The sequence below is a fragment of the Amborella trichopoda genome, chromosome 12, assembly GCF_054954075.1.
Source record: "Amborella trichopoda isolate Santa Cruz 75 chromosome 12, AtrichopodaSantaCruz75HAP2 v2.0, whole genome shotgun sequence".
Taxonomy (NCBI): domain Eukaryota; kingdom Viridiplantae; phylum Streptophyta; class Magnoliopsida; order Amborellales; family Amborellaceae; genus Amborella; species Amborella trichopoda.
In genome coordinates this window covers 25,995,736-26,009,694 of record NC_142347.1, presented here as the reverse complement: position 1 = coordinate 26,009,694, position 13,959 = coordinate 25,995,736, and positions in this window count along the sequence as shown.

The following is a 13,959-nucleotide window of genomic DNA, read 5'->3' as shown; positions in this document are numbered from 1 at the left end:
CGAAGGCAAGAGGACAACTTCACTCGTCTCAAAGACCGGTTAGAAAAAGTGTTGGAGTTACTCTTGAAGAGAAACATGGTTCAACTTCTGCCACCATCTGAACCTCCATTTGAGGTTAAGGATAAGAAAGAATGGTGCAAGTGGCATAAAAACCATGCCCATGATACCCAAAATTGTTTCTACTTGAAAAGAGTAATTCATTGGATGATTAATAGGGGTGACATCACTGTCGGACCTAGAAATCAACCTGTTGAAGAACCTAATCAAAAGATCGGTATCTTCACGAACCCTCTCTCCAAAAATATAGCCACAATGACCGAAGAAACGGGAGCTTCGAGTAACTCAAAGGAAGATGTTATCATTCACATGATTGAAAATGGAGACGAAGAAGATGATCCCAGCCAATTCTTATTTGCATGTGATCATCATCTCCAAGAAGTTGAAGAAGATCTTTTCAGTCTTCTTAGAGGAAACTCTTCATCCCTAAACTCTGATGATCCTCCTAAGGGGGACCAGTATGACGAAGATGATGCCCTCGAGATTACATGGTCAAAGCTGATGAAAAGGGATCATCTTCCAAACAACGGGCCATTAGCCTGAGGTCTCCCGTTACTCTCACTAGGGCTGACCCTATCGAGCTCCAGGTTGGCAAAGTTGATTCCTTAACCCGAGGAGGTCGAGTGTTCAAACCTATCCAATTGATAGCGGATACTCTTGATGAAAGAATGGGAGCCACTTCAATAGCCAAACCACCAGCAGGGGCTGTGGACCATGAACCTAATAAAAGAACTGAAGGATCCGCAACCACCTATGATCTACCGACTCATCTTGGGAAGATCCAGGCTCAAATATCCATCTTGGAGCTGCTTGCGAATTCACCGGCACATAGAGTGTAAATTGAAAAGGTTCTTGCTAAGACCCACACCCCGAGCAACACACAACCGGATGAGTTGTGCAAGATGATCAACCAACTAATGGCACCAACATCAATCATATTCACGGACCTGACATCTCGGCTAATGTCAATCGCTTTCATGTTCAGCCTCTTCATATCACTATTTTCATGAAAGGATATGAGATAAGGAGAGTGTTGGTTGATAATGGGGTATCCCTGAATATATGCCCTATGAAAATGGTAAAGCAGATAGGAAAAAGCCCAGATGACTTCGAACCGTCTCAGTTAACCATCGCTGCATATGATGGGACCAAGAGGCAGGCAGAGTGTATATTGCCTCTCACATTCAAGATTCAAGAAATGTTTTATGTCTTAAACATAAAACCTTCTTTCAACATGCTGCTAGGAAGACCCTGGCACCCTCCACAAAAACCTCGTGGTCGCCTCAACGCTACATCAATGCCTAAAATTTACCTCCATGCTAAACCAAAAATTTCCCCCTCCTTTTCTTAATCCTAACACACATAGCGAAAAGCTAGCCATAGGGGTTGAGCTCGGGGAAATCCTGCTTGCTTCCTTTGAGCAAGCTGATTGTGCCACTTTACACCTAGAGACCAGAGACCTCGTTCCTCAAATTTTGCAAACTTCTGTATTGATGGAGGAGATTATCCAATGGCAACATCGATACGGCTTTGGGTCCCTCGAAGCCTGGCACATACTCTTCTCTCAAGGCTTCCAACCTGGTTATGGTTTGGGAAGTCAAGAGTAAGGTGTAAAGAAACCGATTTCTACATCACCTGAAGCCAAAACTGGAAAAGGGGATCGAAGAGGGCTCGGGTGTACTCTCACTCTATTTCAAAACCGGATAAAGCCTTCAAGCCCTCCGTGCTTCATATCTGGGGGCATTCAAAGCCTCGATCCTTTCAATTCATGTCCTCCAAAAAGGCCGAAAGTGATCCTCGAATCTCCAACAGGTGATAGTCCCTCTTCCACATCTCAGCACACACAAGGATTAGGAATTGAAGACCTATTTGCTAACTTGGATCTGGAGGAGGGTGCATAGTTGGTTGTGCTCATCCACCAACACCAACCCAGGGACGGAATTGGTTGATCATTCCTTTATCTCGACAATCGCTGGAAGCGTACTAGCAGAACCTTCAAGTCTCAGTGCCAACAAAAGGATCAGGGCAGGGTGGCCATCTAACCACCCTGCTCGTCCAGTCCCCAACATTTCTCTTACGAGTCCCATAAGGGAAACCTTTTCCAATATTTTAAAAATCGGTGAAAATTTAAAACATGATAAAGTCGATAATAATAAAAAAGAATTTTCCAAAACGACGTTCACTCAAGATAGCCCAATCACGGTGCATAATACCCAGGATGATGAATTGGACGACCAAGATGAAGATCAAGAGAGTCAAGAGTCTGAAGAAATATCTCAACCAAAGGAACTTACTTCCCATGTTGAGCAATTCAAGAAGAGGTTCGATGGTAACCCAACGGCTATCATCAAAGAGGCGATTGACGTAAACCTTGGAACTGAGATGGACCCAAGGTTAACCAAGATTGGAACCTCCTTATCTTCTAAGGAGCAAGAAAATGTGATTTCCTTTCTCAAGGAATATTGCGATGTCTTTGCCTGGTCATACGATGTTTATGCCAGGGCTAGATCCCACATTGGTGCAACATCAGCTAATATTCAATGAAGGGGCGAAGCCTGTAAGGTAGAAACTCTGATGTCAAAAGACCCACCTTGAGCTCAAAATCAAAGAAGACTCGACAACTTAAGTCGAGGTTCATTACTCCCGTCGATTATTCAGAATGGTTGGCCAACATAGTGGTCGTGCCCAAGAAAGACGGGAGGATCCGAGTGTGTGTCGATTACAGAGACCTCAATAAGGCATGTCCCAAAGACAATTTTCCATTAACAAACATAAATTCCTTGGTCGACAACACTGCAGGTCACGAGATGTTGTCATTCATGGAAGCCTTCTCCGGTTACAACCAAATCCTCATGGCAGAAGAAGACCAAACCAAGATGTCATTCATAACGCAATGAGGAACCTACGGTTACAAAGTCATGCCCTTTGATCTCAAAAACGCAGGTGTAACTTATCAATGAGCAATGACTAGCATCTTCCATGATCTAATGCGTACCATTATGGAAGACTATGTCGACGACATTCTGGTCAAGTCAAAGACCAGGTCTGATCATCTCACCAACTTGGGAACCATTTTTGAAAAACTCCGAAACATCAACTTAAACTCAATCCACAAAAATGTGCCTTTGGAGTTCAATCCGGCAAATTACTAGGCTTTATAATAAGCCAAAGACGCATTGAGGTGGACCCATCCAAAATACAAGCCATCACTGAAATGCCTCCTCCCTGGAACATTAGAGAAATATGTGGGCTTCAAGGTCGCATACAAGCCATAAGGCATTTCAATTCACAACTGGCGGATAAGTGCGCACCATTCAATAGACTCCTTAAGAAGGACATCCCATTCATATGGGACAATGAATGCCAAGAAGCGTTCGATCAAGTCAAGGAGTACCTCACAAAACCTTCCATCCTTAGTCCTCTTAATCTAAATAAACCCTTATTCCTATACATGTCAGTGAAAGACAAGACCATGGGGGCAATGTTAGGACAATATAACGACCATGGAAAAGAACAAACGATATACTATATAAGTAAAACGATGGTCGATTATGAGACAAGATACACAGACATGGAGAAACAATGTTTGACACTTGTGTGGGCCATGCAGAAACTAAGACATTATGTCTTATTTCATTTTGTCAAGCTCATATCAAAAATTGAACTCAAGTACCTATTGGAGAGGCCCGTCCTCAACGAACGTTTGGCGAAGTGGAGAATGCTATTGAGCGAGCTCAAGATCGAGTATGTCACTTAAAAATAAGTCAAAGGACAAGCCATTGCAGACCACTTAGCTGAACACGCACTGTCAGACAATATTCTCGTTAAGATGAATCTCCTTAATGAGAGCCTCTTCACAATTGAGGACTCGATTTGGGAGCTATACTTCGACGGTGCAAAGAATGAATACGGGTTAGGTATAGGAGTCATAATATGCTCACTCGAGAAGATTTTAATGCCAATAGCCATTAGGTTGAATTTTCCATGTACCAATAACATTGCTGAATATGAGGCCTTGATAGTTGGGCTCGAGAACGCTATGGGAATGAAAATCCAACAAATACCAGTGATTGGTGACTCCTTACTTGTCATAAACCAAGTTCAAGGGATTTGGAAGGTGAAAGACGAAAAGTTAAACCTTATCAAGTAAAGGTGGAAAAGATGATCCCATATTTTAAGAAAATTACCTTCCAAAACGTAACTAGGGAAAATAATCGGTTCGCTGACACCCTTGCAACCCTTGCCTCAATAGTTGATATTCCCCAAAAAATAGAGCAAGAAAATGAGAATGATGGGGAAGTGTCTCTCGTGGCTTCAGATGTGCTAGTTAAGGAAAAACCATAGTTCCACGATGTTCTATCCCTACTAAAAGATGGGTTATAGCCTGAAGGAGCCACCAAAAAGGATACAAAAGCCCTTCGAAGATTTTTGAAGGGACTATTGGTAAGAGGTGACCTCTTGTTCAAGAAATCCTTTGATGGCATCATTCTACGGTGTCTTGATCAGCTAGAAATTGACCAAGTACTAATGGAGTTGCACAATGAAGGAGGTCATTCTGAGGCAGCCTCCTCAGAAAATCAGGCGTCAAGGCTTTTACTGGACCACCATGACTGAAGACTGCTTGAAGTTCGTTAATAGGTGTCCCAAATGTCAACTCTATGGAGACGTCATCCATGCACCGTCCGTATCACTCAACTCAACACCGCCCATATGTCCCTTTGCCATGTGGGGTCTTGATATCATTGGAATGATATCACCAAAATCCTTAAACAACCAATCTTTTATATTAACGGCTACATAATACTTCACCAAATGGGTAGTGGCCGCATCATTTGTTAAAATTGAAGGCCAACATGTTGCCCGTTTCATAAGGAATAACATTGTATTCATATTTAGAGTTCCTGAGTCAATCATCACTGACAACAGATCCAATCTCAAAAACGAAAAGGTCACTAAGTTGTGCAAAATGTTTGGGATAACACAAAAATTCTCCACACCTTACTACCCTCAAGGAAACGGACAAGCATAAGCCACAAGTAAAGGACTGCTCAGGATCATAGACAAGACGATAGAAGGCGGGAAATATTGGTACGAAAAGCTAAATGACGCCCTATGGGCCTAACAGACAACTGAGAAGACTCCTATTGGCATGACCCCATACTCATTGGTGTATGGTATGGAAGCAGTGCTACCCATCGAAGTTGAGATACCATCTCTCCGAATCCTTATTTATAAAAATTCAGATGAGGAACAAAAGCTCGAAGCACAGATCACTGCCCTCATTAATTTGGATGAAAAATGACTACGAGCAACACAGAATATCGTCGCTTACTAGGGTAGAACCGAGAGGGCATACCAAAGAAAAGTTGTTCCTCGACAATTCAGAGAAGGAAACGTAGTACTCAATAAAATCTTCCACACTCCTGCAAATCCACACCTTTTAGGAAAGTTCAAACCTAATTGGGAGGGGCCATGGTTACCTGAGTGTATGCAGACAATTCTTATAAGGTAAAAAATCAAGAGGGGTACGAACTAAACGATCCCATTAATGCAATATATCTCATAAAATACTACCCGTAACCGGTACAAAAATGTGGTGGAAACCTAAAAAGGCATCACAAACAAAATAAAAAATAAAAAATAAAAAAAATCAAAAAAAAAAAAAAAACAAAAAAAAAACAAAAACATGGACATGGTGAAAACCGGAAAAGGCACCACGGGTAAAAGGACTAAAAAATTCTCCAAGAAGGAGCTTTCAATGCAAAGCACTCAAGTACAAATAAGTACTTGGAAGTTTCAATAATACTGCACAAACAGACCCTGAGGATGAAGATTCCTCCTAAACCCTTCAGGTTCTCAACATAACCTACTCAGAAAGATGTAGGAGGAATGGAAAACTTAAGTGATTTCGACGAACCTGGAAAATATCGAGACCCTCCATGAGGAAAGCCCGACAAGAATCCAGAGGACTATTCATGGATCCACGTAGCAGAGTATGAAAGCTCCAAAGGTGAAAAAGACAACTTCGTGATTTCTGAGTTCTCACGATCCGGCAAGGGAGTCCTTTCATCATCTCTGGGTAAAATATAATAAAGTAAATCACCACCAAAGGAGCCACAGGTGGCGAAACTGTAAGGCTTGTCCCTTTTGAAAATGCTTTTCAAATTCCCTTTTAAATCATCCAATTTCAAAGACAAAACCCTTTTTATAAAAGACTCCCTCCATCACTACAAGAGGCTAAACTGTTAGTCGATCTGGCCTCGTTATCGAAGCCAACTTCCTACGCCTGTTATGAAGGCTTGAAACTAGTTAGGCATTCCATGGTTTTATGAGTATAACTACATACTATCGCATATCAGAGATGAGTGAACCTCGTCAATGACGATATTGGCTAGTTTGGGAGCATTTTTCTCTCGACTGGATCCCCTGAAGCAAAATGAGGCAAGCTCGTCCTTGTGTGTACGTATGAAGACCCAATCGTAGGAAATTCAAAATAAAAGACCCTACAACTAGGGGACTGATTTTGTAAAAATTCAGTTTAAAAAGTGTGCACAAATAACATGTTCCCTTCTACTTTGATGAATCAATCACACATGAAAAACAAAAAGGAGGAAGGTTACCAAGCAAGGGAAAGAAGCTTGGGTAGAACGGAAAGCGAAGAATATATACATATGAAGTTCCAAAGCAGTCCCTAAAAAAAAAAAATATGACGGTCACTTCTTTGATACTGAATCCTCCTCGACCCTTATTGTACGACTGCTTGCCTCTCCCTCCAATCTTGGTCGAACCTACCTCGAAAGCCTCGTCATCTGAGTAGACGCCCAAGACTGTGATTGTAATGACACCCTCACATAAGGATTCACATTTTCTAAAGAAGGGTTGCCACCTACAACCAATAGGAGTCCTGGCAGTCTGCCGCAATTGTTCATAAGACCCTTCACGTCCTCCTTAACCTCGTGGCATTCATATCTTGCTGAATTATGTTGAAACAACAACATGAAATGAGAGAGGTTGTGATATATTTATAGACATAAAGAAAAAAAGATATAACAGCAAAGCATACCCTCTCCGATCAGTAGCGGTCTACGGGTCTCTCTAAATCTCTAATGAGGTCAACAGATGGTCCAGGAAGAGTAGGAGCAACAAAAGAGGAGGATGGCACTGATCGTACTCTCTCCAGCTCATCCCTTAGGGAGTCACGCTCCGCCACCATCCCATCAAAATTTTGACGCAGATGCTCTAAATCCTCTGCTATCGAATCCTGCTCCTCAACTGCTGAATCATGCTCAGCATATAGGGAAGTGACTTCATTAGTACATGATCGGCCCTCATCAAGATAAGCAGTCCTCAGCTCCCACATCAACCCCCATGTTCGGTCAGAGTGGCTATATCTCTCAGATGAGCCCTATATTTATTCTCATACTGAGAAGGAGAGATACCCTCCACTTCCTCCTCGCCAATAAGTCAGGCAACCTTATTCCTCCATTCCTCTTTTCAAAGAGCTATCTCTCTCTGATATGCATCCTCATCAGCGGTGCTAACCATAATGGGAGTCCAGGGTGGGGTAATCTCATAGGACGTCTAAGGAAGGCCAAGTTGACGGCGGACTCGACCAGGAAAAGTGGGTGTCACCAGAAACATGCAAATCAGGTGAATCGTCGTCCAGAAAGATTGAGAAGAAGACGCGTAAACAATAGGGATGGGCTCAACTCTCATGGGAGTCCAGTCGATCAGGAAATCAACAAAGTATGTGTCAAAGTCGAATAAAGAAGGACAAAGGGGGGAAGAAGACGAAGAAAATGAAGAAAACGAAGAAAGAACAGATAAAGCACATAACTCACCTCCCCTACGGCCTGAGTGTCCAAGAACAGCGAGTAATACAACCACGAAGGGATCCTCTTAGAATCCCACACTCCATATGCCTAGCAGTGAATTGTTGGGAATGATGGTGCCAGTCGACTGGGAAGTGGGCGAGGAATGGTGATGTGCTCCCACGTCCAGACCTAGAGGAAGATCAAACAATCCCCCAGGTAGTGGGCTCCTCTGACCACACTTCAAAGGTGATGATGCAATCAGCCACGGTCGATGGACCCCACACGACTCGCTTCAAGTAGTCTAGCCTCCTTATCGCCCAAACAACTGGCAAATGGGCTTGTCCCACAAATAGAAACTCCCCGAAAAAGTATGGAAGGAAGGCCTGCAGGGAATATATCTCACTATCTGAAAGAGGACCATGATCTCCTCTGGGAACACCTCCTGCTCGTCCTCAATCATAGCCTGCTCATGCGCATCCCGGATCCTCTCTCTCTCCTGCTCTCGCCACTCCTCATCCGTAAGCGACGTTTGAGGAGGCACCGCATCCTCATCAAAAAATGTGCTCCCATCACCAAGATTGGGGATGTCGCACCCGACTCCCTCTTCATCTCCCGATGATCGAGCAACACCTCTGGACGAAGGGTAACTAGACTCACCCTGCACCGCCTCACTCACCCCAGCAACATCCTCTTCCACATGGGCCTTCTACTTATGGGATGGTCTCCTACCCACTGAAAGAGAAACAGAAACCTGGGGAGCACGACCACCCATCATCCTCCTTGCAAGGTGGGCTACTCCAATAAATTCCCACCTTAGCTTCCCAAGGTGGATCTCTGAATCATGCCTTCCCCTGATCTTATCAAAAGGAATACCTAGCAACTCCTTGCAGCCACAGTCATAACTAGTAGACATCCCCGGTGGAATACTCAAGAAAGGCTCGCCCTCACTCCGAACCCCAAGAATCTGGGTAACAACCTCAAGGGTAGGGACAAGGTCGCCATATCATAATGGAATGGAACAGGTCTCTGGTCTATATCGGACACATAACTCTATCATCAATGCACGATCTAAGCTAAAAGGCCTGATCCGATCGATCTTCCATAAACCAATCCATGTAAGAGCCTGCCTCAGCCCAACAGTCAACAACGCCGCCCATTTGCAAATAGCAAATAGATGAGATCTACAGTCAACGAAGAACCCCTGCAAATATATACATGTATTTAAAAAAAAAAGGAGGGGGGTGGAGTCATCATGTTTGAGCCATCAGCTTCTCATGCTTCGTAAAAAAAAAGAAAGTAAAATCACCTCATTACAAAGGTATTCTGGTCATTCTGCACTCAAAAGTATTTTACTCTCAGAAAGGTAGTATGGTCATTGTACTATTCGTAGTTTATGGGAGCAGAAACAGTTAGTCAAAATTACCCTCGAAAAACAGAGTTCACACTCAAAGGGTAGTTTGGTCATTTTGCACTCAGGGGTATTTTGATCATTTTACACCCATAATCACAATATGGAGGCAGACACAGTCATTCAAAATTACCCCCGAAAAAGAGTTCACACTCAAGGGTAGTTTGGTCATTTTGCACTAAGGGGTATTTCTATCATTTTACAACCAGATATCTAGATTATTGGGGTAGAAACAGTCATTCAAAATCCCCCTCCAACAGGTAGTGTTTACACTCAAGGTTATTTTTGTCGTTTTACACTGCGAAGCATTTTGGTCATTTTACACCCAAAGGGGTAATATGGTCATCCTACCATCCCTATACTAGGGGGTAGAACAGTCATTCAAAATTACCCCAAAAAAATAGAGTTCACACTCAAGGGTATTTTTGTCATTTTGCAATCACGGGTATTTTGATCATTTGATACCAGAATCGCAGCATGGTCATCCTACCATCCCTAGATTATGGGGGAAGAACAGTTACCCAAAATTACCCCGAAAAGCAAAGTTTGCACTCGGTGGTATTTTGGTCAATCTCAATCCTAGCCTATTATGGACTTGCCCACATCCTTGGCTAACCATCCTCAACAATGCTATCTCAAACCATCGCAACCTAGCTCCCAATGATCTAGGCTTTTAACCGAACAGTTCGCGAGCATGTCAGAACCATTTTCGACTAAAGACTCCGAGCATGTCTGTGCATCTTTTTTGAACAAGCTTTGATCACAACAAAAGTATTCCATCAAATCTTTACAGGTCATCTTTTATTTCGGAAATTGAAAAAAATATCATTTCTTTTTAGGCCCTCCCAAGTCGAGGCAGGTGATGTGTAATCCTCAAAAATACCAACATCCATTAAAGAATTTCATTAAACTTTTCAAAAGCTGGAGGCTTCCCTTCTCTTGCCCCTTTGTTCTAGAGATATGACCCGATCCGAGTGTCCACTGACGTTCCTCGCCGTCCATCCTCAACAATCAATCCGATTTTGGTATGAAACGTAATTTTCGTGAGGAAAACCCAAGAGGATAGGGTTGGAAAGTTTGAAATCAAAAAATAAAGGGGGGGGGGGTGAGACCCCAAAACAAGTGCAAAATTGGGGAGGGGCACCTGTTTTAATTAGAAACCCACCTGGGCTTGGCTGCACGCCACGTGCCGCCCAGGCGACACGGTTCATGTCGCCCAAATTTAAAAAAAAAAAAAAAAAAGAATTTCATATGGGCGTCTCTTGCCGCCCATATATATATATATATATATATATATATATATATATATATATATTAAAAAACCTACACAACGTCTATAGGTGAAAGAGAACAGTGATTTCGCCTACCACCCTCATCGTCCAAAGTTCATCATCTGATCACGATTGTCCGGTAGTATTTTTTTTTTATTTTTTTTTCTACAAATCAGAATGACCTAAAATTTGGAGTCTGTGTTCATCAAAACTAGGGAATCTTCAAAAATTATAAAAAAAATATTTTACAGGAAAACAATGGACCAAAATACCCCAAATATATTATAGGGGTATTTTGGTCAATTTATTTTTCACGGATAATGTTTTTTATTTGATGGGCCTCAGTAAGATTTACATACTTTTTATATTTAAGGTCATTCTGACTTGTAGAAAGAAAATGAAAAATGAAACACTACAAAACAATCGTGACCACGCGATGAAATTTGGACAGTAATGAGGTTAGGCGAAATCACTATTCATTTTTGCCTATAAACATTGGAAAGACTTTTCATATATCTATATATATATATATGTGTGTGTGTGTGTGTGTGTGTGTGTGTGTGTGTGTGTGTGGGCAGCACGTCTCGTGTCGCCCACACCCATTTAACAAAAAAGAAAAAAAATTGCATATGGGCAGCACATCTCGTAACTCCTGGGCGACACGCCCGTGTCACCCACATTTTTTTGTGAAATTGTTTTTATCCCATTTCAAAATTTCAAAAAACAAATTTTTTTGGGTGGGCGGCACGACCGGTGAGCCCACCTCATTTAATATATAAAAAAAAAAATTAAAATAAAATGCTGTCAAATAATTTTGAAGCACGTTAGTTTCTGACATCCTGTCTGATTCTCCATGGTGGCACAAGCCTAAACTGCCAACCAATTTTCCAAAATTTCAAAAAAGAATAAAAATCAAAAAGACAATGCTCTTTGGTGGCATGAGATTAAACCGCCATCCCATTTTCGAAAAATAACAATGTCAAAATTAAATGCTCCCCCGTGGCATGAACCTAAACTACGAACCAATTTTTTGCAAAATTCGCTCCTCAATTGCGTCAGCCTAAATTGCGAACCAATTTTCCAGAAAATTTCAAAAGAAATTCAAAAAAATAAAAACGGTCCTCAGTGGCATGAGCCTAAACTGCCAACCAATTTTCCAGAAAATTTAAAAAAAAATTCAAAAAATTAAAAACGCTTCATGGTGGCATGAGCCTAAACTACCGACCAAGTTTCCAAAATTTCAAAAAAAAAATACAAAATAAAATTCAAAAAATATGAAAACTCCTCGGTGGCATGAGCCTAAGCTGCCAACCAAAGTCCGATCCAGGGCATAACCACCCTGTTTCAAAGGAAAAACGTCAAACTCGTGCAATGTTAAAGAGCCGAGATAAGAAAAACATCATAGTCGTGTGACGTTAAAGAGCCGAGATAGAAAAACCGTCAAATGCATGTGACGTTAAAGAGCCGAGACAGGTAAGATCTAACCCCGTATGACGTAAAATGTCAGATGTGTTCAGGGCACAACCACGCTGTTCAATGTGTTCAGGGCACCATCACCCTGTTCAAACGTCTAGCCCCGTATGATGCTAAAGGTTGGGTATATCCAATTCAACGTCAAACTCGTGCGATGTAAAAGAGCCGAGACAGGTAACGTCTAGCCCCGTATGACGTCAAACGTCGGATGTGTTCAGGGCACAACCACCCTGTTCAGTGTGTTCAAGGCACAACCACCTTGTTCTAACGTCTGTCCCCGTATGACGTAAAAAGGTCGGGTGTATTGTCCATCGCTACATAACACTAAACTGCTTAGAGGGCTCTATGGTTGCAGGAGTTAAAACTGCTAACCAACCTTGTTTTCGAAATATCTTCCTCTTTTCAAAATTTTCACTATATGCCTTGTGTTGTCAAAAACTTTAGATTCTTTGTTAAAATCGTAGCCTTTCCCTGCTCCGGGTTCGATTTCAAATCTCCCCCTACTTTCAAAAATTCTAAAACGTTTTCTAAAACGAAGGAGCTTGGACACCCGTATAAGATGATTATCGTATTTGCCGCGATTGCCGCGTTGCTGCCTCATCTCTCCCTTCGAATTCGGCCAGACAAGTCTCTTCCTATAGAAAGCCTTTCCCTATAGACGGCCTTAGGAAACTTTAAGGAGATCAAAGAACATGCTAGGGTTAAAAATTCAAATAGTGAACACCCCTAAACTTAAGTGGCATGGCCAAAAAATCCAAAAAAACTTAAGCTTGTGTAACTCATCGACATCTCACGTCGAAAACCCTAGGAGGAAAATGCCCTAGGTAGGTGAACTTGGTGGGCGCAATGACTTTGAAGGATAGTTCGTATGCCCCCTTACCATGTTACTTCAGGAAAAAATTTAAAATGTTTACTTTGTCTCTAACGTTCACTTTCCCCCCGAAGGACAAAGAACGTCAGAGTGTCTACTTCTTTACCACTCACCAGTCCCCTGAAGGACAGGGAGTGCCAAAGAGGGGCAACTGTAGACAACCCATTTTAAATCTGGCAAATTATGTTGTTTCCAAACCCTTAGGACCACACTTAATCTAGTAAACCCAAATCCATAATTCACATAGCCTACCATGTGATCCGAAAGCAGTTTGCTTGCTCAAAACCCTGTAGAAACCCTGTTTTGACTTAGATTTCTGTAAATGCCCTGTTTTACCAAAACAATCATTAAAAATAGTAAAACAATCCGTTTTGAATTAAATTTTCTCTGAGAGCTTCACAAGAGGATATCATTCCCAACGAATTTGGTCCCCCTTTTAGCATCTTTTCGGGACTATTTAGAGGAGGACGGAGAGAGATATAGGGGTGACTTCAAAAGGATAAAACCTTAAGAGAGAGAAAACCCTATATATAGAGATTGAAACCAGAGAGAGAACGAGAGAAAACCCTAGCTTCCTGAGACTCTAACCCCAAGGAAAAAGAAAACCTAGACCTAGGGAACAATCACTCTAGATCCACCAGAGACTTGCTGATTGACACCTAGAGCAGAAGGGCAAGAGGAACCAGTTTTCATATGGGCGAGCCCCAAAAGGCTAGGGAACGCCGGGCCAAGCGGCCCGGTCCGATATTTTCTCTTCTCTTCTTCATTTTCTTCTTTTACTATTCTCATATCATTTCTATTCTATTTTTATCTAAATATTTTTTTAAAATAATGTTTGGAAATGCTTTGGATAACACTGGCTCTGCCACAGATCTGAGAGAAGATCTGACCTCAGATCTGAATTCGATTGCTCCACTTTCTTTACCATTGCTTTTTCATTTCATTTGTATCAGTTTAAAGTATCAGATCAGAGTGATCTCTCTGATTTTTCATGGGGAACGCATGGCCCCAACCATCTAGAATATCTTAGAGAATCTTCAAGATAATCCTAAAACCCTAGGAAGC